Source organism: Athene noctua, chromosome 11 (assembly GCF_965140245.1).
Source record: "Athene noctua chromosome 11, bAthNoc1.hap1.1, whole genome shotgun sequence".
In the NCBI taxonomy this organism is placed as follows: Eukaryota; Metazoa; Chordata; class Aves; order Strigiformes; family Strigidae; genus Athene; species Athene noctua.
In genome coordinates, this window is record NC_134047.1 from 753,563 (window position 1) to 779,886 (window position 26,324).

Genomic DNA, 26,324 nt, shown 5'->3' on the forward strand with positions numbered 1-26,324 from the left:
TGCTACGTGGGATCTTATATCCCTGCAGCAGGGCTCAGTAGAGTCTGGGACATGTCTGGGAGGAATCTTGGTCAGATCCCAGATAAGTGACCGTTATTCAGGGAGAAAAAAATCCTGGGTATCTTCCTTGGAGGAGTCTGGTGTTGCTACCCAGGATTAAGCTTGCAAAATCCCTGCGAAAAGACACTAGAATATGCCTGGTGGAAGTGTGGGATGATGCTGAAGCCATAATCTTTCTTTACAGGAGAAAACACATCTCGGGTGTCTCCCTTTGGAGGTGTCAGGGGCTGCTGCCTGCGATGTGATGACCCAGAACCAACGCAGAGAAGAGAGCAGGAGATGCCTGTCAGAAGGTGTGGGTACATGCTGGAGATGAGGTTTCCCCGGAAGGTAAAAAATGTTTCATGTGGTGCCCTTGGAGACATCTTGCGCTGTACTTGTGATCTCAGAGCCCAGTATCAGCGTCAGGTCTGTTGGGGACATGTCTGGGAGGAATTGTGGTCAGATGGGTGAGAAGAGTGTGTGTTATCAAGGAGATGAAAACATCTGGGTATCTTTCTTGGTGGAGTCTGGGGCTGCTACCTGGGATCTCAGGGCACTGCAGCAGCTCTGAGGACAGTCCTGGGACATGTCTGAGAGGAATCTTGGTCAGATCCCAGAGAATAGACCATTCTTCAGGGAGAAAATACGTCTGGGTATTCTGCGTGGAGGAGTCTGGGGCTGCTACCTGGGATCTCAGGGCACTGTAGCAGTTCTTACGACAGTCTGGGACATATCTGGGAGGAATCTGGGTCAGATCCCGGAGAATAGACCAGTGTTCAGGGAGAAAATATATCCGGGTATCTTCCTTGGAGGAGTCTGGGGCTGCTACCTGGCATCTCAGGGCACTGTAGCAGTTCTTACGAGAGTCTGGGACATGTCTGTGAGGAATCTTGGTCAGATCCCAGAGAACAGACCAGTGTTCAGGGAGAAAATACGTCTGGGTGTCTTACTTGGAGTACTCTGGGGCTGCTACCTGGGATCTCAGGGCACTGCAGTATCTCTCAGGACAGTCTGGGACATGTCTGGTAGGAATCTTGCTCACATCCCAGAGAATAGACCATTATTCAGGGAGAAAATACGTCTGGGTATTCTGCGTGGAGGAGTCTCGGGCTGCTAGCCATGGTCAGGCCTCCCAAAAATAGAGTTGAGTAGACTTCAGGACGTGCCTGGGAGGAATCTTGGTTGTATCGTGGAGGTGGGAGAGTTCCTCAGAAGGTAAAAAATGATTCAGGTGGCATCCTGGGAGGAGTTTGACGGTGCTACGTGGGATCTTATATGCCTGCAGCAGGGCTCAGTAGAGTCTGGGACATGTCTGGGAGGAATCGTGGTCAGATCCCAGATAAGTGACCATTAATCAGGGAGTTAAAAACATCTGCCTATGTTCCTTGGAGGAGTCTGGATCTCCTACCTGGAAACTCAGGGCACTGCAGCAGCTCCTAGGACAGTCTGGGACATGTCTGGGAGGAATCTTGGTCAGATCCAAGAGAATAGACCATTATTCATGGAGAAAATACGTCTGGGTATCTTCCTTGGAGGAGTCTGGAGCTGCTTCCCAGGATAATACCTCTCTAAAGCAGAGTTGAAAAGACTCGAGGACGTGCCTGTGAGGGATCTTTGGTGGATGGAGGAGTTGGGAGAGTTTCTCAGAAGGTAAAAAATATTTCAGGTGTCATCCTTGGAGGAGTCTGAGGATGCTACGTGGGATCTTATATCCCTGCAGCAGGGCTCAGTAGAGTCTGGGACATGTCTGGGAGGAATCTTGGTCAGATCCCAGATAAGTGACCGTTATTCAGGGAGAAAAAAATCCTGGGTATCTTCCTTGGAGGAGTCTGGTGTTGCTACCCAGGATTAAGCTTGCAAAATCCCTGCGAAAAACACTAAAATATGCCTGGTGGAAGTGTGGGATGATGCTGAATCCATAATCTTTCTTTACAGGAGAAAACACATCTCGGGTGTCTCCCTTTGGAGGTGTCAGGGGCTGCTGCCTGTGATGTGATGACCCAGAACCAAAGCAGAGAAGAGAGCAGGAGATGCCTGTCAGAAGGTGTGGGTACATGCTGGAGATGAGGTTTCCCCAGAAGGTAAAAAATGTTTCATGTGGCGCCCTTGGAGACTTCTTGCGCTGTACTTGTGATCTCAGGGCCCAGTATCAGCGTCAGGTCTGTTGGGGACATGTCTGGGAGGAATTGTGGTCAGATGGGTGAGAAGAGTGTGTGTTATCAAGGAGATGAAAACATCTGGGTATCTTTCTTGGTGGAGTCTGTGGCTGCTACCTGGGATCTCAGGGCACTGCAGCAGCTCTGAGGACAGTCCTGGGACATGCGTGGGAGGAATCTTGCTCACATCCCAGAGAATAGACCATTCTAGAGGGATAAAATACGTCTGGTTATTCTGCGTGGAGGAGTCTGGGGCTGCTAGCCATGATTAGGCCTCCCAAAAATAGAGTTGAGTAGACTCCAGGACGTGCCTGGGAGGAATCTTGGTTGTATCGTGGAGGTGGGAGAGTTTCTCAGAAGGTAAAAAATGATGCATGTGGCATCCTTGGAGGAGTCTGAGGGTGCTACGTGGGATCTTATATCCCTGCAGCAGGGCTCAGTAGAGTCTGGGACATGTCTGGGAGGAATCGTGGTCAGATCCCAGATAAGTGACCATTATTCAGGGAGTAAAAACTTCTGCCTATCTTCCTTGGAGGAGTCTAGGTCTCCTAACTGGAAACTCAGGGCACTGCAAAAGCTCTTAGGACAGTCTGGGACATGTGTGGGAGGAATCTTGGTCAGATCCCAGAGAACAGACCCTTATTCAGGGAGAAAATACGTCTGGGTATCTTCCTTGGAGAAGTCTGGGTCTGCTACCTGGGATCTCAGGGAACTGCAGCTGCTCTTAGGAGGGCCTGGGAGGAATGTTGGTCAGATCCCAGAGTATAGACCAGTATTCAGGGAGAAAATACGTCTGGGTATCTTCCTTGGAGGAGTCTGGGGCTGCTTCCTGGCATCTCAGGGCACTGCAGCAGCTCTTAGGACAGTCTGGGACATGTCTGGGAGGAAACTTGTTCAGATCCCACAGAACAGACCATTATTGAGGGAGAAAAACAACTCTGGGTGTCTTCCTTGGAGGAGTCTGGGGCTGCTACCCAGGATAATGCCTCTCTAAATCAGAGTTGAAAAGACACCAAGATGTGCCTGTGAGGGATCTTTGGTGGATGGTGGAGGTGGGAGATTTTCTCAGAAGGTAAAAAATATTTCAGGTGTCATCCTTGGAGGAGTCTGAGGGTGCTACGTCGGATCTTATACCCCTGCAGCAGGGCTCAGTAGAGTCTGGGACATGTCTGGGAGGAATCTTGGTCAGATCCCATAGAATAGACCATTATTGATGGAGCAAGCATGTCCTGTCAAACACCCACAGGCTTTTGTTAGCCTCTAATGGTGCTAACACCCTTAGGACTAGTGCAGTGGCAGCTCAGTGGAAACCCCTCTTGCAGACAGTTTCTGGGGACTGTTTAGCCAGGGCTGCTCTGCAGCACCATCATGTGTCGACTTTGAAGACAGTTGCAGAAACAAGGTGCTAAAGCTCTGTGTATCCCAGGCTCATTCTGACCGAGAAACGGACAAATCTCTGTCTTCAGTTCTCTCGGTGATGTGTTTCAGCCTTCTCTCAACCTGGCAGCAAAGGCACCACCTGTCCCTGGTGCCTGCTAGCTGATGCCTGCAAGCTGCTCGTTGCTGTACCAGGAGAAGGGACTGGCAGCGCCATGTGCCGAGGGTGGCCTTTCAAGCTTTGCTTCCCTTGTTACAATGCCTTTTTTAACTTTGGGGTTTAGTGTTTCTTTTTTTTTTTTTTTTTCCTTTTTCTAAGTTTCCAGCCCGCCTCCCCTGCAGGATACAACCAATCTCAATGTGCACAGGTTAACGTGCTTTGAAAATGATCCCAAGCTCCTGCTCACAGCAGGGCTGGCTTCTACCGGGCGTAGCGTGTTCACAGATGGGGAAGAGAGGTAGGGGACATTTTCCTGTTGCCGGAACTTGTCATATCAGTAGGTTATCCTGACTCTAGCGTAAGTAGCTGTTTAGTTCACCGCTCTCACAATGCTTGTGCGAGGAACTTGGACGTGCTGGGATGCAAGGTTTTGGTTCAGAAGGCACGTTGGGCCACTGCTTTAATTCTTTACTGGTATGAGACAAAGACTTGTGAAAAAATCATGCAATAAATAGAAAGACACGCATGCACTCAGGCAATTACTTTGCTAACTCTTTATTTGCAATGTGGAAAAAGCACTTTTTTCACCTTTAAATAATCTGTCTAGTGGTAGTTTGTTGTAGTCTCAGAGAAGAAACAATTGTCTGGTTTCTGGTTCCATGTTTCATCTGCCTTTGACGTGCTCCCTGTTCTTTAGAAGCTCTCTCAAGGGTTTTGTTCCAGGCTTCTTTTTTTCTTCTCTTTTCATTTCAAAAAATCTTCCTTCCCTCTAATCATATCCAGTGCCTGAAATCTTTTTCTTTTTCTTGTTCTTTTCTTCCTCAGGAGGATGCCTTGGAATGAACCGGTTATACGTTACCCGATAAAGTAGAATAGTTTGGGTCCTCTCATAGTCAGGTGGTGGGAAGAGAATTTACTCTGCTGTTGATCTCTCAGACAGAGGATTAGTATACAAGCATGATGTGTCGGAACAACTTCCAAGAGCTGAGCCCCTTTCTTTCTGTGACCATGTGGTTGTGCTGTGATTGTTAGTTTCTTCGGTGTGATTTTCTGATTCCTCTTCATAGCTCTTAGGAATTGCCACATGATTTCTTTGTGAATCCAGAGAGGGAGGTGCAAATGGTGCAGCTGCAGAGTTCTTTCCGTGACACTGGCAGGAATTACAGGAGAGTATTTCCTGCAGCAGCCCTGTAAACCTGGAGAAGTGCAGGACTTGCGTCCCGTCTGCTTGGAGCAAAGGGAAGTGAGGTCTCTTGCAGCTGAAGCACCTTTCCCTTCCCTATTTCCCTTCCCTCCCAAGGAGACCGTTATTTGCCGGAAAGGTCCGGACTCTTTCAGCTCTAAAGCCACCTTCGAGGACAGCCATCACAAAGGTTCCAAGCGCTAACAGGATTTTACTGTATTTTTCTCGGCCCGTTTCAGAGCAGACGCTCACAAGCATTAACGTGGTGCACACGTGTAGCCAGGCGCGGGCTGAGGCGATCCTCGGTTTAGCTGGAAAAACCTTCCCTGGAAGCCTGGCAAAGGGAAGGGAGGGCCACAGAAAGTCACGACTGCCCTGCGTCGTGTGGAGGGACAGAGGCATGAATGTTCTGGTTAAGAGGAATCTTTGCCGGGAAGAGGAAAGCAGGTAAGTGACGGATGCAGCAAGAAGGTGCTCTTGAGAGCAAACTGCAAAGTTTGAAGAAAGTGACTTTTCTCTCTTTTTGGGGGAATGAACTATTTTCGCATGAATTTTCATCTTGGCATCCAAAAAAACCCCCGACCTTCCTGCACCTTCTTTGAAATTCTTTTTGTAATTATTTTTATCGTTATTTTTATAGTGTTATTTTTAGAATGATATATTTATATTTTTATAACTGTATTTTTGGAATTATTTTATCCCTATTTTTATAACACTTTGAATGGCTATTTTTAGGATTATATTTTCTCTTGATTTGTTATTCTTGGGTTTTTATATTCTTTTTCTCATTAGTTTTCCTCAATTGTTTGTTTCAGTCTGTAAGGACAGACTGTGATCAGAGCCACGTAACTGGCAGCAGGAAAGCAGGCCGGGTAGTGCCTGTTTCCTGAAGAGGGAGCATCAGAAGGAGGAGGAGCAGGACCGATGCCAGCCTTTGAAAAGAGGAGGAGCTCTCGAGCAGGAGGTGCGTGGAACTTTTCCAAAGTATTACACTTGTCAAGGCTTGTGAACTCTTCTCACATGAATTCTCATCTTGGCACCCAAAAAACCCCCCAAAAAATTCCTGCCCCTTGTTTGCAATTACTTTTTAAATTATGTTTATCATGTTATGTTTAATATGTTATTTTTATAATTTTTGTAATTGTCTTATGATAATTGTATTTTTGGAATTATTTTATACCTTTTTTTATAAGTCTTTGGGTATTTTTTTGGTATTTCTTATTTTTTTTACTCTCGAGTTTCTGAATTCTGTTTTTTCATTCTGTAAGGTCGGACAGTGATCGATGCCACGTTTGACTGTAGGATGACAAAGAGTCAGCAGGAAAGCAGGCCGGGTAGTGCCTGTTTCCTGAAGAGGGAGCATCTGAAGGAGGAGGAGCAGGACCGATGCCAGCCTTTGAACAGAGGAGGTGCGTGGTATTTTCCAAGGTATTACACTTGGCAAGGCTTGTGAACTCTTTTCACATGAATTTTCACCTTGGCATCCAAAAAACCCCCAGACGTTCCTGCACCTTCTTTGAAATTCTTTTTGTAATTATTTTTATCATTATTTTTATAGTGTTATTTTAAGAATGATATATTTATATTTTTATAATTGTATTTTTGGAATTATTTTATCCCTATTTTTATAACACTTTGAATGGCTATTTTTAGGATTATATTTTCTCTTGATTTGTTATTCTTGGTTTTTTATATTCTTTTTCTCATTAGTTTTCCTCAATTGTTTGTTTCAGTCTGTAAGGACAGACTGTGATCAGAGCCACGTAACTGGCAGCAGGAAAGCAGGCCGGGTAGTGCCTGTTTCCTGAAGAGGGAGCATCTGAAGGAGGAGGAGCAGGACCGATGCCAGCCTTTGAACAGAGGAGGTGCGTGGTATTTTTCAAGGTATTACACTTGGCAAGGCTTGTGAAGTCTTTTCACATGAATTTTCACCTTGGCATCCAAAAAAACCCCCGATCTTCCTGCACCTGCTTTGAAATTCTTTTTGTAATTATTTTTATCATTATTTTTATAGTGTTATTTTTAGAATGATATATTTTTATAACTGTATTTTTGGAATTATTTTATCCCTATTTTTATAACACTTTGAATGGCTATTTTTAGGATTATTTTTGCTCTTGATTTGTTATTCTTGGTTTTTGATATTCTTTTTCTCATTAGTTTTCCTCAATTGTTTGTTTCAGTCTGTAAGGACAGACTGTGATCAGAGCCACGTAACTGGCAGCAGGAAAGCAGGCCGGGTAGTGCCTGTTTCCAGAAGAGGGAGCATCAGAAGGAGGAGGAGCAGGACCGATGCCAGCCTTTGAAAAGAGGAGGAGCTCTCGAGCAGGAGTTGCGTGGAACTTTTACAAAGTATTATACTTGGCACCCAAAAAACCCCCCAAAAAGTTCCAGCACATTGTTTGTATTTACTTGTTAAATTATTTTTATCATGTTATGTTTAAAACTTTTTTTATATAATTTTTGAAATTCTATTATTATAATTTTATTTTTTGAATTATTTTATACCTTTTTTATAAGTCTTTGGGTATTTTTTTGGTATTTCTCATTAGTTTTACTCTCGAGTTTCTGAATTCCTTTTTTTCATTCTGTAAGGTCGGACAGTGATCGATGCCACGTTTGACTGTAGGATGACAAAGAGTCAGCAGGAAAGCAGGCCGGGTAGTGCCTGTTTCCTGAAGAGGGAGCATCTGAAGGAGGAGGAGCAGGACCGATGCCAGCCTTTGAACAGAGGAGGTGCGTGGTATTTTCCAAGGTATTACACTTGGCAAGGCTTGTGAACTCTTTTCACATGAATTTTCACCTTGGCATCCAAAAAACCCCCAGACGTTCCTGCACCTTCTTTGAAATTCTTTTTGTAATTATTTTTATCATTATTTTTATAGTGTTATTTTTAGAATGAGATATTTATATTTTTATAATTGTATTTTTGGAATTATTTTATCCCTATTTTTATAACACTTTGAATGGCTATTTTTAGGATTATATTTTCTCTTGATTTGTTATTCTTGGTTTTTGATATTCTTTTTCTCATTAGTTTTCCTCAATTGTTTGTTTCAGTCTGTAAGGACAGACTGTGATCAGAGCCACGTAACTGGCAGCAGGAAAGCAGGCCGGGTAGTGCCTGTTTCCTGAAGAGGGAGCCTCTGAAGGAGGAGGAGCAGGACCGATGCCAGCCTTTGAAAAGAGGAGGTGCGTGGTATTTTCCAAGGTATTACACTTGGCAAGGCTTGTGAAGTCTTTTCACATGAATTCTCCTCTTGGCATCCAAAAACCCCCCAAAGGTTCCTGCACCTAATTTCAGAGGAGCCCTGACGTGGGACTGTGCTCAGTGCTACAGAGGACAAGCAGCAAGCCCTGGTGGGCACCCTAGGGCCCACCCTGGGAGTCCAGAAAGGTTCCTCCCCCCGGATGCGGGGCACGAGGGCCGTCTTGGTGGAGCAGGAGCAGCAGGCACCTGGCCAGCATGGCCCAAAGGAGCCCTGGCCAGGGGCCGTGCTCAGCGCTGCAGAGGAAGGCAAAAAACTCCCGGGGACACTGGCTAGCCCACCGTGGGGGAAGAAAAGCCTTCCCCCCCCCAGCTGCAGAGCACGAGAGGCCATCTTCGTGGTGCACGAGCAGCAGGCAGTGACCCGGCCAAAAGGGACGGGAGGAGCCCTGACAAGTGGTCATGCTCAGTGCTGCAGAGGAAGGCAAAAAACCCCCGGGGGCCAGCGCCAATGTGCCCCGGGGGAAAATTCCTTCCTGACCCCAGCAATGGCGATCGGCTACTCCCTGAGCAGGTGAGCAAGACCTGCCTCCGCGTCCCACAGGCTGGTCACGCCTCCCAGGAGATGCCCAAGCCCTGTTCTCCCGCAGCCTGGAGTCATGTCAGGGGCTTCCAGGAGTGGTCAGATGCTCCCGGCCTGATCGACCTTGGGGGCAAGAATCTTTCCTGTGCCTGTCTAGCGGGTGCTCCAAAGCACTGGGAGCCCTGGCAACATCCCTGCATCCATCCCATTGCTTACGGCTGCTGCCCCTGGCTCCGCAGGGGAGGAGGCCGGCAAGCTCTGCAGTGCTCCTCACGGCGGCACTCCCTGGGTCTGGCCACGGCTCTCCAGCGGAAACGGCCTGAGAGCCTGAGGCACCTCCAGCGCTTGGTGGTTCTTCTCCTCTCCTGAGGGACTTGCATCTGCTCCCGGAAGGCTTGAAGCAGGATTTCCATCCATCCATCCATGCAATGAGATTTGTGGTGGCCCTGCCAGGAGCTGGCCTTGCGTGAGAGAAGCTCCAGCAGCCTCGCCCAGGCTGCAGTCTTCTTCCCTCAGCCCCCTGCCATTAATCCCATCCTCTCCTCAAGGGCTTCCTCTCGGATGTCCCCGGGGCAGCTCTGGCAGCTGGACACTGGCGGGTGCCCCCTTTTTTACTGCCCCGGCGCACGGCGACTGCTGCGTTGCCAGGGGTGGCATTGTGACATGGGGCTGGTTGGCATTGTGCCATGGGGGTGGCACTGTGACCTGGGGGTGACTGACAGGGCCCCCCATGCGCAGCCCCGCCCAGCCCCCTTTGGAGGAAGCCTTTGGGGTGCTGGCCCCGAGGCAGTCGCTGTGCCCAGGAGGCCCCGGGGCTGTCCCTGCCCTTGGTGGCCATGCGCTGGGCACAGCTGAAACCACCTGCAATGGTGGGGGGGTGAAGTTCCTGATGCGCTTATTCAGCTGCTTTTTGAGGTTTTCTTTGAAATTAATAAACGGCATGATCCAAATCAATCCTCCAGCACATGCCTGGTCCTGAATCGGTCTGCAAAAGTAGTGAAATGAGGGCAGAAAGCTGCCAGGCTGTGTCGACTCAGTGAAAGCATCCCAACATTTTGATGCCAGCCAGGTGTGAAGAGACAGGCCCTCGCCCTTGTGCAGACGTGGCTCTGCTGGAGCAGCAGGCAGAGGGAGGCTAGAGACGAGTTCCCTTGCCAGGAGTGCCCCCTCTCCAGAGGCTGTTAGGAAGAAGACAGCCTGTCAGGAGCCAGGACTTGCAACCCTAGCTACTCGATGAGCTAAAACCTGCCTTGTGAGTCACGCTTGGAAACGAAGCACTCCAAGGCAGTGCATCCTCAGAGCATGCCTTCCTCTTTGCATGGGCCCTGCCAGGCCAAGAGGTGCTGAAATAGCACATTCTGAGAGAATGAACTCTGGCTGTACTAATGGCATTCCCCTAGAGTGCTGGTAAAGAAATGCATGCTAATGTCCACCCTCAAGCTCCCCGCGTGCAGCTTGGAAGCGTTCCCACACAGCCTCTCCCTGGACACCAGGGAGAAGAGCTCAGCACCTCCCCCTGCCCTTGCTCTCCTCAGGAAGCTGTAGAGAGCAATGAGGTCCCCCCTCAGCCTCCTCCTCCCCAAGCTAGACAAACGCCAAGTCCCCAGCTGCTCCTCACCGGACATTCCTTCCAGGCCTTTCGCCAGCTTGGTTGCCCTCCTCTGGACACATTCAAGGACCTTCACATCCTTCTCAGATGGTGGGGCCCAGAACTGACGGCAGCACTCGAGGTGAGGCCGCACCAACGCTGACTACAGCGGGATAATCCCCTCTTTTGCCCGGCTGCTTCTGCCGTCTTTGATGCAGCCCCGGGTGCCGTTTGCCCTCTTGGCTGCCAGGGCGCACGCTGCTGGCTGGCACTGAGCCTGCTGTCAGCCAGCGCCCCTGCATCCCTTTCCGCAGGGATGCTCTCCAGCCACTCCTCTCCCAGGTATGCTTGTGCCTGCCATAGCCCCGTGCCAGGTGCAAAATCCGGTCTTGGGAGTTGTTAGATGTCGTCCCATCGATGACTGGCCAGTGCTCCAATCTGTCTCGATCCTTCTGCAAGGCCTCCTGTCCTTCAAGAGAGCCATCAGCACCTCCCAGTTTGGTACCCTTGACAAACTTGCTACTGGTAAAGAAGAGGAAACTCTATTGGTTTTCCTCCGCTTTTGTCTCCTAAGCTTCTCTGATAGAAAGGTGTTAGCCCAGGTGAAAGACAGGTCACTCTGAAAGCATGTCCTGTCAAACACCCACAGGCTTTTGTTAGCCTCTAATGGTGCTAACACCCTTAGGACTAGTGCAGTGGCAGCTCAGTGGAAACCCCTCTTGCAGACAGTTTCTGGGGACTGTTTAGCCAGGGCTGCTCTGCAGCACCATCATGTGTCGACTTTGAAGACAGTTGCAGAAACAAGGTGCTAAAGCTCTGTGTATCCCAGGCTCATTCTGACCGAGAAACGGACAAATCTCTGTCTTCAGTTCTCTCGGTGATGTGTTTCAGCCTTCTCTCCACCTGGCAGCAAAGGCACCACCTGTCCCTGGTGCCTGCTAGCTGATGCCTGCAAGCTGCTCGTTGCTGTACCAGGAGAAGGGACTGGCAGCGCCATGTGCCGAGGGTGGCCTTTCAAGCTTTGCTTCCCTTGTTACAATGCCTTTTTTAACTTTGGGGTTTAGTGTTTCTTTTTTTTTTTTTTTTTCCTTTTTCTAAGTTTCCAGCCCGCCTCCCCTGCAGGATACAACCAATCTCAATGTGCACAGGTTAACGTGCTTTGAAAATGATCCCAAGCTCCTGCTCACAGCAGGGCTGGCTTCTACCGGGCGTAGCGTGTTCACAGATGGGGAAGAGAGGTAGGGGACATTTTCCTGTTGCCAGAACTTGTCATATCAGTAGCTTATCCTGACTCTAGCGTAAGTAGCTGTTTAGTTCACCGCTCTCACAATGCTTGTGCGAGGAACTTGGACGTGCTGGGATGCAAGGTTTTGGTTCAGAAGGCACGTTGGGCCACTGCTTTAATTCTTTACTGGTATGAGACAAAGACTTGTGAAAAAATCATGCAATAAATAGAAAGACACGCATGCACTCAGGCAATTACTTTGCTAACTCTTTATTTGCAATGTGGAAAAAGCACTTTTTTCACCTTTAAATAATCTGTCTAGTGGTAGTTTGTTGTAGTCTCAGAGAAGAAACAATTGTCTGGTTTCTGGTTCCATGTTTCATCTGCCTTTGACGTGCTCCCTGTTCTTTAGAAGCTCTCTCAAGGGTTTTGTTCCAGGCTTCTTTTTTTCTTCTCTTTTCATTTCAAAAAATCTTCCTTCCCTCTAATCATATCCAGTGCCTGAAATCTTTTTCTTTTTCTTGTTCTTTTCTTCCTCAGGAGGATGCCTTGGAATGAACCGGTTATACGTTACCCGATAAAGTAGAATAGTTTGGGTCCTCTCATAGTCAGGTGGTGGGAAGAGAATTTACTCTGCTGTTGATCTCTCAGACAGAGGATTAGTATACAAGCATGATGTGTCGGAACAACTTCCAAGAGCTGAGCCCCTTTCTTTCTGTGACCATGTGGTTGTGCTGTGATTGTTAGTTTCTTCGGTGTGATTTTCTGATTCCTCTTCATAGCTCTTAGGAATTGCCACATGATTTCTTTGTGAATCCAGAGAGGGAGGTGCAAATGGTGCAGCTGCAGAGTTCTTTCCGTGACACTGGCAGGAATTACAGGAGAGTATTTCCTGCAGCAGCCCTGTAAACCTGGAGAAGTGCAGGACTTGCGTCCCGTCTGCTTGGAGCAAAGGGAAGTGAGGTCTCTTGCAGCTGAAGCACCTTTCCCTTCCCTATTTCCCTTCCCTCCCAAGGAGACCGTTATTTGCCGGAAAGGTCCGGACTCTTTCAGCTCTAAAGCCACCTTCGAGGACAGCCATCACAAAGGTTCCAAGCGCTAACAGGATTTTACTGTATTTTTCTCGGCCCGTTTCAGAGCAGACGCTCACAAGCATTAACGTGGTGCACACGTGTAGCCAGGCGCGGGCTGAGGCGATCCTCGGTTTAGCTGGAAAAACCTTCCCTGGAAGCCTGGCAAAGGGAAGGGAGGGCCGCAGAAAGTCACGACTGCCCTGCGTCGTGTGGAGGGACAGAGGCATGAATGTTCTGGTTAAGAGGAATCTTTGCCGGGAAGAGGAAAGCAGGTAAGTGACGGATGCAGCAAGAAGGTGCTCTTGAGAGCAAACTGCAAAGTTTGAAGAAAGTGACTTTTCTCTCTTTTTGGGGGAATGAACTATTTTCGCATGAATTTTCATCTTGGCATCCAAGAATCCCCAAACGTTCCTGCACCTAGTTTACAATTATTTTTTAAAAGATATTTTTAAATTTTGATAGTAATCTTTTTCTATTTTTAAAATGATATTTTAATATTTTTGTATTCTGTTTTGCATATCTTGTCATTATTTATATATCGATTTGAATGGCTATTTTTCTTTGCATTTTTGCTCTTTATTTTTTATTGTTGTGATAGGGGTTTTTTTATTCTTTTTATCATTAGTTTGCTCTCGTGTTTCTAACTTCTTTGTTTCAGTCTGTAAGAAAGAACTATGATCAATGCCACGTTTGACTTTGGATGACAAAGTGGCAGCAGGAAAGCAGGCCCTGAGGTAGTCCCTGTGTCCTGAAGAGCGAGAATCTGAAGAATGAGGAGCAGGAGTGATCCGACACTTTGAAAAGAGGAGGAGCTCTCGAGCAGGAGGTGAGTGGTATTTTCCAAAGTATTACACTTGGCAAGGCTTGTGAACTCTTTTCACAGGAATTTTCACCTTGCCATCCAAAAAACCCCCAGACCTTCCTTCACCTTCTTTGAAATTCTTTTTGTCATTATTTTTATCATTATTTTTATCCTGGTATTTTTATAATTATATTTTTCTATCTTTATAATGGTATATTTGGAATTATTTTATATCTATTTTTATAATTCTTTGAATGGCTATTTTTAGAATTGTTTTTGCTCTTGATTTGTTATTCTTTTTCTTGTGTTTTTATATTGATCATTAGTTTTGCTCTTGTGTCTCTAAATGTTTCACTCTGTAAGGAGAGAGTATGATCGATGCCACGTTTGACTGTAGGATGACAAAGAGTCAGCAGGAAAGCAGGCCGGGTAGTGCCTGTTTCCTGAAGAGGGAGCATCTGAAGGAGGAGGAGCAGGACCGATGCCAGCCTTTGAACAGAGGAGGTGCGTGGTATTTTCCAAAGTATTACACTTGGCAAGGCTTGTGAAGTCTTTTCACATGAATTCTCCTCTTGGCATCCAAAAACCCCCCAAAGGTTCCTGCACCTAATTTCAGAGGAGCCCTGACGTGGGACTGTGCTCAGTGCTACAGAGGACAAGCAGCAAGCCCTGGTGGGCACCCTAGGGCCCACCCTGGGAGTCCAGAAAGGTTCCTCCCCCCGGATGCGGGGCACGAGGGCCGTCTTGGTGGAGCAGGAGCAGCAGGCACCTGGCCAGCATGGCCCAAAGGAGCCCTGGCCAGGGGCCGTGCTCAGCGCTGCAGAGGAAGGCAAAAAACTCCCGGGGACACTGGCTAGCCCACCGTGGGGGAAAAAAAGCCTTCCCCCCCCCAGCTGCAGGGCACGAGAGGCCACCTTTGTGGTGCACGAGCAGCAGGCAGTGACCCGGCCAAAAGGGAAGGGAGGAGCCCTGACAAGTGGTCATGCTCAGTGCTGCAGAGGAAGGCAAAAAACCCCCGGGGGCCAGCGCCAATGTGCCCCGGGGGAAAATTCCTTCCTGACCCCAGCAATGGCGATCGGCTACTCCCTGAGCAGGTGAGCAAGACCTGCCTCCGCGTCCCACAGGCTGGTCACGCCTCCCAGGAGATGCCCAAGCCCTGTTCTCCCGCAGCCTGGAGCCATGTCAGGGGCTTCCAGGAGTGGTCAGATGCTCCCGGCCTGATCTTTCCTGTGCCTGTCTAGCGGGCGCTCCAAAGCACTGGGAGCCCTGGCAACATCCCTGCATCCATCCCATTGCTTACGGCTGCTGCCCCTGGCTCCGCAGGGGAGGAGGCCGGCAAGCTCTGCAGTGCTCCTCACGGCGGCACTCCCTGGGGCTGGCCACGGCTCTCCAGCGGAAACGGCCTGAGAGCCTGGGGCACCTCCAGCGCTTGGTGGTTCTTCTCCTCTCCTGAGGGACTTGCATCTGCTCCCGGAAGGCTTGAAGCAGGATTTCCATCCATCCATCCATGCAATGAGATTTGTGGTGGCCCTGCCAGGAGCTGGCCTTGCGTGAGAGAAGCTCCAGCAGCCTCGCCCAGGCTGCAGTCTTCTTCCCTCAGCCCCCTGCCATTAATCCCATCCTCTCCTCAAGGGCTTCCTCTCGGATGTCCCCGGGGCAGCTCTGGCAGCTGGACACTGGCGGGTGCCCCCTTTTTCACTGCCCCGGCGCACGGCGACTGCTGCGTTGCCAGGGGTGGCATTGTGACATGGGGCTGGTTGCCATTGTGCCATGGGGGTGGCACTGTGACCTGGGGGTGACTGACAGGGCCCCCCATGCGCAGCCCCGCCCAGCCCCCTTTGGAGGAAGCCTTTGGGGTGCTGGCCCCGAGGCAGTCGCTGTGCCCAGGAGGCCCCGGGGCTGTCCCTGCCCTTGGTGGCCATGCGCTGGGCACAGCTGAAACCACCTGCAATGGTGGGGGGGTGAAGTTCCTGATGCGCTTATTCAGCTGCTTTTTGAGGTTTTCTTTGAAATTAATAAACGGCATGATCCAAATCAATCCTCCAGCACATGCCTGGTCCTGAATCGGTCTGCAAAAGTAGTGAAATGAGGGCAGAAAGCTGCCAGGCTGTGTCGACTCAGTGAAAGCATCCCAACATTTTGATGCCAGCCAGGTGTGAAGAGACAGGCCCTCGCCCTTGTGCAGACGTGGCTCTGCTGGAGCAGCAGGCAGAGGGAGGCTAGAGACGAGTTCCCTTGCCAGGAGTGCCCCCTCTCCAGACAAACGCCAAGTCCCCAGCTGCTCCTCACCGGACATTCCTTCCAGGCCTTTCACCAGCTTGGTTGCCCTCCTCTGGACACATTCAGGGACCTTCACATCCTTCTCAGATGGTGGGGCCCAGAACTGACGGCAGCACTCGAGGTGAGGCCGCACCAACGCTGACTACAGCGGGATAATCCCCTCTTTTGCCCGGCTGCTTCTGCCGTCTTTGATGCAGCCCCGGGTGCCGTTTGCCCTCTTGGCTGCCAGGGCGCACGCTGCTGGCTCGCACTGAGCCTGCTGTCAGCCAGCGCCCCTGCATCCCTTTCTGCAGGGATGCTCTCCAGCACCTCCAGCGGTTGGTGGTTTTTCTCCTCTCCTGAGGGTCTTGCATCTGCTTCCAGAAGGGTTGAAGCAGGATTTCCATCCATCCAATGATATTTGAAGATGGCCCTGCCAGGAATGTCTCTCAGGAAGTGGTTGCTGGATTGAATTTTTGTCCTCACTTGGCCTCTCACTCTCTTCTTGCCGTTTCCCTGAAGAGATTGTCCACTGACATGGAATTTGGACCGACATTGTTTGGCAAAGTGCCCTATTTTCCACAGTGCCTTCACTTTAGTCCTCTGGAATTGCTGGAGTAGTTTCTTGGAGGGTTTTTTTTGCAGGGGTATTTGTTTTAACATGTCCCTCCTGCCCACATCCAAAACCCTGGAGAGCGGATTTAGCCTTCATGGCCGTAGCTAGTGCTGCCATTTTATGCTCCACAGTGCCAAATTTAGAGCAGGCAGCAACCACATCAGGTATAGAGGGATCTGCAGCCATGGCTTCCATAATTTTTGGCAGTCTTCATTAGCATTATCTTTTGCGAGTTGCTTACACAACATCTGCCACAGTCCATTATCGTCTTCTTGTTTTTCTAAAGCAGCAGAAATTTTTTCAACAAACTGCAAAAAGGTTCTCTGTGTCCCTGCCGGATAAGTAACATATTTCTGCTTGGAGCTGCTAGCTCCATGTTTCTTTTTAAGGCATTTAATTCCTAATTGTTGGGATTGTTCTAAAATAAGGGGGTGCCATGTCCCTGTAATTGAGGATTAGTAAACAGTCCTTCTCCTAGTAAAGCATCTTCACAAACGCCAAGCTTTGGTTCATCCAGTGGCAGTCCCATATTATTAGTCTCAACAGCTCGAGCCATTTGCCTCCAGTTAGACTGAACGACCGTAAGCTGTATAGGCAGAAATAACACTTGTGGAAGATGAGTAATACTGTAAGGACATAACAAGTCAGTACTGATGATTCTACTTAACTGCATAACCTCAGGAGAGTTAATACCAAACTGTGCTGATTTTGTTTGCAAATCTTGCACCACCTTCCACGAGATAGGATTGTGTTCCTCATGTTGATTAGTGCCAGCCGCTGCCTTATAAACAGGAAATGTTCTTGGGGCCCCGGTACCACCTTGAGTTTTCTGACGACAGGGGTCGAGTTTCTCAACTAGATCCCAGTTTTCCACTTCGGCCGCTTTCTGTCTCACCTGCACCCAAAGCCGAGCAGGGTGACGAGGTGTAACAGTCACAATAGCAGGGGGCAAAGTCCATGGGAGGGCGGATTTGCTGACTCGGTCAGGGTCTGCAATCTGTAACACTGCAGTTGCATTTTGTACTGCACCTGCTCCTCCCTCCTCCTCATCAGTACTGTTCCCCCAAGAAACACAAAGGGATCTGAGAGGGATTCACTGTTGATTCTGTTTCTATCTCTTCCTCTGCAGGGGGTGCAGTAAGTTCTGTAAAGTTAGAGCTTTGTTTCATCATCTGTAACTGCTGACTAGGGGTGTGATATCGACTAGGTGGAGGCAGAGGAGGTCGTCATGAATGATGTTTGACAAAGCCTGTGCAGGGTTTTTTGCCTGCTACAGAGGACACAGCGGAACAATCTTTAACTTGAGTGGGCTACAGCGAGCATTTATCCTCGTGATTTGGTAAAGGAACGTGCATATGATTAATGGAAGAGAAGTGAGGTAACTGGAACTCCTCTTTTCCCACAGAGTGGGTACTGGGTACAGTAGGTTTGCCTTTATCAGCAAATTCTTCTGGCTGCTGAGCGGGGGTTTTATGATTAAACCCCTGGGAATAGTCTTTTGATGACTTCCAGGTGTTCACAACTTTAATCTGATCAGCAGGTGATGGATTACTAGAGGATTTGTTTAGTTTTTTATTTAGATCTTTAGTTGAAGAATTAGGCAAATCAGGCTCTGCAGGGAGTTGTAACGCTCCCAGTTGCTCGGTTACAGTTTCTATGTCAGAGTCTTGATCAGACCATTTTTCGTTAACAGAGCATGTTTCTTTTGTCTCAGCAGTTCCTGCCTGTAGGTCCCTTTCCTTACTGTCCCGTTCTGCTTTTCATTCTTTTAGAGTCTCACTCAGCAGTTGCCAAGTAGTAACCAATTCTGCTGCTTCTTTTGACCCTTTAGAAATTTCATCCCATAATTTTTGCCCTACTGCCATGCTGATATACTAAATGCTGTGGCAGCTGTTGCTTCAAATCCGTGCCTTTTACTCCAAGCAAGCATTACCTTAGCCCGTGTTCACTAGTCTTAACACCCTTACATTTAAGTAATGCTTTCCATGTGGTCAGTGTTTTTGCCTCTTCTTTTGTTAAATGCTGTCCCATGGCTATAGTCCCTTTCCCAGTGGCTCACCTTCCTAGGTGTCGAAGTTCCAGGTCCGGATCAAGCAGATTCCCACTGCTCTCAGCTTCACTGGGCTCCGTCTCCACTGCACGTTGTCCTGCAGCCCACTTGTGCTAAGTTGCAAATCCCAAATCACATCCTTCCAAGTCTCAATCTCGGCCTTGTTGCATGTTGTTTTTGCACGGCGGCGGTGTGCATCAGGGTCACCAGATGTCACTGTAGAGACAAAATGACACACACGCTCACATGGGTAAGTGGCCAGATGTTTTATTAATAAAAGCATGCATTTTTATATATTTCAGGTGCCACAGTGTCACAATATAGTTGGTCAAAAAGCTGTTTTTAACATTCTCATTGGATAACCTTTGTCAGTTTCCTCCCTGCTTACTTCATCCTGCTGTGTAGTCAGCAGCTCCTTGACAGTTATTTGCTTGAAGCAAAGCTTCCCTTTTTTCAAGGGTACACCAGAATCTTGTCAAGGTCAAATTCTTCTTCAATCAGGTTGTTAGCAGACCAGCTGCCTTCCTCAACAAGTGGAAGGATGATGGTGGATTGTGGAATGGTGGGTTATGGGAAGGTGAATTGTGGGATGGTGGATGGTGGGAAGTTGGATGGTGAATTGTGAGATGGTGGATCATGGATGGTGTTGGTGGGAAGGTGGATAGTTGGAAGGAAGATAGTGGAGGGTAGATTGTCAGATGGTGGATGATGGATGGTGGATGGTTGGGAGGTGGATGGTGGTGGGATGCTGGAGGGTGGATACTGGGAAGGTGGATGGTGGACTGTGGGATTATGGATGGTGGACGGCAGATGGTGGATTGTGGGAAGGTGGATGAAAAATGGTAGATTGTGGCATGGTGCATTGTGGGATGGTGTATGGTCGATTGTGGGATGCTGGATGGTATAAGGTGGCAAGGTGGATGGTAAATGTTGGGTGGTGGATTGTGAGATGGTGGATGGTGGCTTGTGGATGGTATATTGTTGCATGGTAGATGTTGGATGGTGTGTTGTGGGATGGTGGATCGTGCATGGTGGATTGCGTGATGGTAGATGGTGGACAGTGGGAAGGGGGATGGTTTATGTTGTTTGGTGTGAAGGTAGATGGTGAGTGGTGGGAAGATGGATGGTGGATGCTGGATGGGTGATTGTGTGGTCGTGGATAGTGGATGTTGGGTGGTGAGAAGGTGGATGGTGGACGAAAGATGGTGGATTGTGGCATGGTGGATGATGGAAACACGGATGGTGTACTCGGCTGGGGAGCACAACCCTCTTAAGAACCAACCCCTACACCTAAGGGACAGCAAGGGACTATGGGATATCTGGCAGTTCGATTATATTGGTGCTTTCTGGCTCTCTGAGGGAAAATGCTATGTATTGGTGGGGGTGCAAATCATGTTGGGCCTAACCCAAGCAGAAGCTGTATCTTGAGGAAGTGCAGGAAATATGGTGAAGGGGTTAAAACATTGGTTCAGCTGCTTGACTAAACTCAACTGAACATATCAGACATTGGGAGTCAATTTACTGCTGGGGTGGTTCAAGAGTGGACTTGAGATGAAGGAATCCAATGGATTTTCCATATTTCATGCTATCCCCGTGTGAAAGGGATTTTGGAACACACCAATGGACTTCTAAAGCAGGCCCTAAAACCCCACAAACAGGGATGGTCACAACAGGTTCCAGATGTGGTAATAAGGGTAAACAGCCCATGGGGAATGAATGGATGCCCACGATTTACTGCGTTCTGTCCTAAGCCTCCATCCATACTCGCCGGGAAAAAAGAGACTCAAGACCCTGCAAACCCACTCCATTAACCTGGACAACCTGCTCTAGTAGGCTTGCCCACTGTGGGGCAAGTACCCCTAACCCTAAAAACTCCCATCAGTATTTGATCATGGGTGACTACTGATGCCCATGGGAAAGAATACCATATCAATACCACGTGGATTGTCCCTTCTTTCTAACTATTATCGTTTTGTAATGTAAATATTTGTTTTATAGAGCATTGATCCTAGATGACAGGGGACCTGTGTTACTTTTAGCTTTTTCAATAGTTACAGGCATTATTGACTAGTTGTTATTTGTAATTCGCCTTCATTATTATATGGAAAAGATGTTTTGGGAAGTCTGGTGTTCAATCTTTGTCCTTGCAGTGGTGGGACCATGGGGAGATCCCTCAGTCTATCCTGGGACCTAATAGGAGGATTCATGGACATTTGGAACATAACATTACCAACGTCTGTCAGAGATGGCTTGAAATTCACCATAAACCCAGTCAATCTCACTGCACTGGTTCTGCAGATTTAACCCAGGTGTTCCAAAACGTCACGGGAATTGATGAGGCTCCATCAAATGTCATGTGGGAGAAATTGTGGAATCATACCTGCTGGGTGTGAAATAAATCATTGCCAACCAATTACAATCAACAGTGGTATCTATATCCAGGAAATTTTACAGGTACATTTAATGAGTCCAGTTATTAGAAGGCTAACCTGGAGTTGTGCCTTAATTTACCTTATTGGGAATCGCCTCCAAAATTAGAAAAGCCTGTGAGTCACCCATGACTGCACACTGGTGCTGGCAAATACCAAACAGGTTTGGGGATCTAACCAGTTACAGTGCTAGCGCGTATAACTGTATGTGGTCCTAACAACACCACACGCACCAATAGCAAGATGAAGTAATCAGAAACTAGCTGGAGGGGTCTGATTGCACAAATTAAGCATTAATGAGTTGTTCCTGAATATTAAATTATATTCCCATTTAAATCCTTATAGACCTGCTAATGTGACTGTATAACCTCAAATAGTTTTAGAAAATTTAACTTAGCAATTATATGTACTAAATAACTGAACAAGATATGCCTTTAGGGAATTAAAGGTGGAGACCCAACAAGCATCTAGGATGGTGCTGCAGAATCTGGCTGGCATTGCTGAAGGAACACGGACTGTGCGGTGTGCTGAGTCTGACTGGGGGAGAACGCTGCATCCCCATCCACAACGCCACCACCTCTACAGAGGAGACCTGTGCCAAGATGAAGGAGATCGTCAACAGGACCAGAGAACTTCTTCGACCGACAGACTGGTTTGATGGATGGAACCCTGGGTCATGGGTCACATCACTGGGATCCTCAGGACTCACGGGGTGGGGAAGATGGCTGGTAAATATCGGTGTTATGATATTAGGTAGTTTTTGTTTTTAATAGTATGCCTTGCAGCAGTTAGATATCTGCTCTCTCACCTTCTGTCTTCTTTTTCCCTTTACCTTTTTAAGATCACAATGGTCAAAGAACAACTTTTAAATGTCTTCAGAGGGAAATGAGAGGTCGAGTTTGTTAAAGATAGTGAGAAATTTAAATACCAACATGCAGGTGACTATTTGAAGATTGGATGTTTAAGCATCTGTTGGGGTCAGTAATCATCTAAAATGGCACCTTCGTTTAGTTGGTTGAAAGGTTCTTTAGACTCCATTGACTGTATTGGCTAAGATCTCATATAACTTTGTACACTTCAAGGCTCAATTAAGCTGCCCAGTAATAAGTAACGAGTGGCAACTGAGATACTTAGTATATTTAACATTCAGAGGAGGCTGGCAGGTATGAAACATGGGCACTAAAGGTGTGCCAGGTTGAGGTTACCTGGGTAAATGGAACTAGATTACTTTGGGTGGGCAAATGAATCAAAACCGAAATTCAGATAAGAGAAATCCCAGCCAGAATAAACATCTGATTTATTCTGACTTTAAGATTAATCCCATGCTATGTGTTTCTCAAAGATGATTTGAATTACAACAAGGACTAGCTCCACTCCTTTACCTAAACCTGTTTTTCATGCCATCACAAACTGTTTCTCCTTAGGATGCTAAGCTTCTTGTATGGTTGTATCATCTGATTATACTACACTTCATCAATGATTTAACTTCTTTTATTTAAAGCACCCCCTTCAATCTCACCTAGAAATTTTATCCAATCTTTTGCTGAGGGGAAATGATAATTAGATTTTTGTTACTTTTTTGTTGTATTGCTGTATTTTACAAGGAACCACATCACTAAATTTCATACTATTCATAGCTGTACTCGCAGTAAGAAAGGAATGATGTCCATGACTTTGTGAGCACACTGCTAGTCCTTTCATATATACTAAGGAGTCGAGAATGTGTAAAGTGTCCCAAAGTTAATTTGCTTCTTCAGCTTCCTAGGTGTGGTAAAATACCTGCTCATAACAGAATGTGGTTTCTGTGGCGGTTTTAAAGATGCATGGATGTCAATACAAACACTAGCTGTTGAAAAAGTATTGTTGATGTTATTCATTTCTCTTCTTTCCCAGTTCTAATGATCCCAGTGCTGGTACAATGCATTAAGGCTATTTGAAACAAGCTTTGGAAAGGTAGATGGTTAGGAGACCGGGCCTGTCACAAGAGCTGTATCAGAAGATCTGTGGGATCTACAGAACTTTTCTGGCAGGGGCAAGTCAGAGTACTCTGTTATCAAAAATTATGGTGGAACAGTTGTTGCTGTGCCTTCCTTTTACTCTTCCCATTAAACGTAAGGAAATGTAGTAAGCTCTGTTACGGCTATACACCAAGAGAAACCTTTCTCTGAACAATGAATAGAAGACTGTCTTTCCACCATTATTTTTTCTAAACAACAACAAAAAAATTCCTGATGTGTTCCAGTTCTTCTGCTATTCAACATGGTCTTCTTGGCATCTCTCCCTAATCCCTCAGCTTTATGGAAATATCTTACATCACTCAGCTTGACCCAAACCCCAAACTGATGAGAAGGGCTTTCTGAGTTGAACCAGGTCCAAAGCTTACATCTGCCTTAACAAATCACAATGGGCAAGGGCCCATTCTGTGGCTGCAAGAGCAAGTGGTAGAGATGGTTCCTGTCCACATGGTTAACTTTCCCCAAGAAAGAGACCAGACTCATCGTTGCCATCCTTTGGAAACAGTCTCTGGACTGTGCTATCACCCGAGTTGTAACTAGACATGATCTAAAAGAATGCTGGGCCAAGCTATACCAGGTAGTATGCTAACAATGAAACAACATAGGTGTCAACACATCAGTACTTCTGTCTATCCCTGAACCTCCTTATTTTCTTGTTTTCATGCCATGCAGATAGCTCTGCTCTGAAGAAAATGCCTCCCCAGTCTGGCACTGGCAGAAATGAGTACAGAGACTCAAAAGTGAGACTGAACCAGCTGCAGATCCTTCAAAGCCTGTGGCTGAAGACAGAGGAATACAGTGAGCATTATAGCAAGTGTGTGTGCTGTGACCACCCAGACAATTAACTCAGACAAACACACCCATGTGTTTTCAGGACATGGTAAGGGTGCAGATATATGCACGGAAGATTTTATTGTCTAGAAGCGACATCATTTTCGGGAGGAAGAGTATATAGAAGGCCATACATGGGTGTGACGCAAACACCTTATGTGTTCGATGACTTGGCCAATTTCTTACTAGTCACAGGACAGTGTAAGTAAGAGCCATCTAGGAGGAGGATTAGCTAAGACTTGGTTACCTTTTGGTTAGCTAAGACTTACACACAGAACAAGATTGAAGTATGTAAACACATTATTTTTAATGACTGGATATTAGAAAAAGAATACAAAAATATCAAAATAGCAATAAATACAAAGAAACAACTCTTGATATATATTCAACTACCATCTCTAGGTGATGAATTCATCCCTGATCCTAGAAAGTATGAGGTTCTTCCCACCTACTTTAGGTTTTTATGGTGTAGATATGTACAACTGAGTTTCTCATGCTATAGCTTTATTTGTAATGACAGAAGAAAGAAAGGCAGACATACTTAAGTGTATTTTTTTCTGATTTTTGCTTATATTTTTATTTTAACATTAGACCAATTGGATCCCATATGCCATTGGCTATACTGATTAAGTGAATCCAACATATAAATCCTTTATGTGATCTACCCCCTGGAGACTCATTATTCTGAGTGCTGGCATTTTGGAAAAGGAGAACTAAAGAAAAATTAAATCATAGCAGGAACCAAAAGCTTTCCTGTGAGGGAATCATTGTGTGCTCAAGGCCAATCACTGCAAGCCATGCGTAGGGGGAAATCAGCTGACTCCAGTTTTAGGAGTGCAAAATACCGTAGCTAAAGATTTCTGAGTCACAACGCTCAAATGGGACAAAATCAAGTCTTCTAGGGATGAAACTTTCTTGTAGGTCTTCCAGCTGAAGTCGTAGTTATCAGAGCACTAGTATTTGCCCTAAAAAGTAAATACTTCAGGAAAACAGGAGGGCCATCAACCTCTACGATTAAACACAGAATTCTTTTGTTATCTGTGTAAAACATATCAGCGTGAGACTACTCCCTTCAACAAACATATTTGTCCTATGGAAGGAGAACTGTGGAATAACTCAATTTACATTAATCCAGGATGAAAACCTTATGAGAGAGACTCAGTCCCCAGGAATGCCTATGTCAGGCTTCTGCTCTGAACTGCTTTGTGGAAGGGCATCTCTCCTTTTCTGCTGACTATGGGGTACCTACGGAGATCCTTCCCTTACATAATGTAACTGAAGTTAGACGAAGTGGATGCCGCAAATTATATTCCCTAGATGCTGCCCTGAGGAACATGTGTAAGTAACTGCCCAATCTAAGCTACCACACATCTGCAAAACAGCAGTCCCTTCAGACTCTTTGGAGCTGAAGTGTTTCCTGTTTCACAAAGAGTATCTGACAGGTTAATCATGAGAAAAGATCAAATATAAAACATTTTAAAACCACCATCAACTTTGGCTATGTAAAGTACTACAGGGAGACTCTTCTTTATTTCTACTTCCCTCCCTACCCTTCTTTATCTTTCCTTTTCTAATATGAAAGATTTCCCCTCTCCAAAAGAGATTAGATACGTTTATACTTGTACTGAGCTTTCTGCTACAGCCACTGAGAAAAGAATCAGATATTAATGCTTTACACTGAATTTTACCACTGTTTTCATGCTCTTAAGCTTTAGAAAAAAGAAAAAAAAGCCCCAACAACCAACAAGCCAACATACGTTCTCATTTTAAACATTTCAGGACTGGAACATTGATTCCACTATTTGAATAAAAGTAATAAACTGTTATTACAAAGTTTACCATTAAGACGCCCTGAATTTTCTCCAAGATATTATTAAGGAAAATAACAGCTTTTGATGCAAATATTAACCAGCAAATCAAATTAAAGAGAAGCAGAAGGTAGGTGAAGGTGAATGCACAAAACACAGGCTTTTCTGTATTGTTAGTTTATCCTTAGAATTGCTTTTCAGGCAGGCATGAAAATGGTGGGAATTTTATTTGTTTTTGCACTGAGGCACTGTTTCCTCTATCCAGTTTGTTGGGGGTAGTTGGGGGAAGACCAGAGGAATAGACATGTTTTAATTAGGGGGAAAAAAGGTTCTGTCTTTATACTGATATGTGGTATTCTTTGAGATGAAAGGTCATTCTTTGAAAAATTATTTGGATTAACTGAATCATTTGGTGAAATAATGTTAACTTCATAGTTGTCTTTCAGCTGAATAAACATGCAATTTAAAAGTAAAGAATAGAAGTTTCTGACATTTTAAAATCAAAACCAGGTGTTTCTTTAATTTAGAATAAGCTCCAAAAATTTTTGGTTTGCAATCTTTGAGGACTTTCAAACCTTTAGATTTGAAGAGATCAAGAAGACCTTTAAATAATGTTTATTATGCAACCTTTCAAACGTGGAAAAAAATTATCAGGTATATTCACATTTGACTTTGACTTTAAAACCAACACTTTTCCTAATTTTTCAGTAATGAAAACTGAACACAGTTATTTACATGGCTATATTTGCACACACTGAATAAATACCACTGGGCATAATATCAAATTTTCTTCTCAAGTCCTAAGAACAGTTGTTTTGCCAATGATCAGGCCTAGCATAAAGGACACAGCCAGCATAAAGATGAACCAATAACCAAATTGTATTTGATACAAAAGGGTCAGTACATGGGTGAGTGCTGG

General features: G+C 46.4%; 1 long non-coding RNA gene across 1 annotated transcript; it reads left to right on the forward strand.

The window, feature by feature from the left end:
- Positions 1-10,120: 10,120 nt before the first annotated feature.
- Positions 10,121-13,417, forward strand: LOC141964635 (uncharacterized). Its single transcript, XR_012634358.1, has 3 exons — positions 10,121-10,439; positions 12,347-12,867; positions 13,254-13,417. It is a non-coding gene; the product is annotated as an uncharacterized LOC141964635 (long non-coding RNA).
- The last annotated feature ends 12,907 nt before the right edge of the window (positions 13,418-26,324 follow it).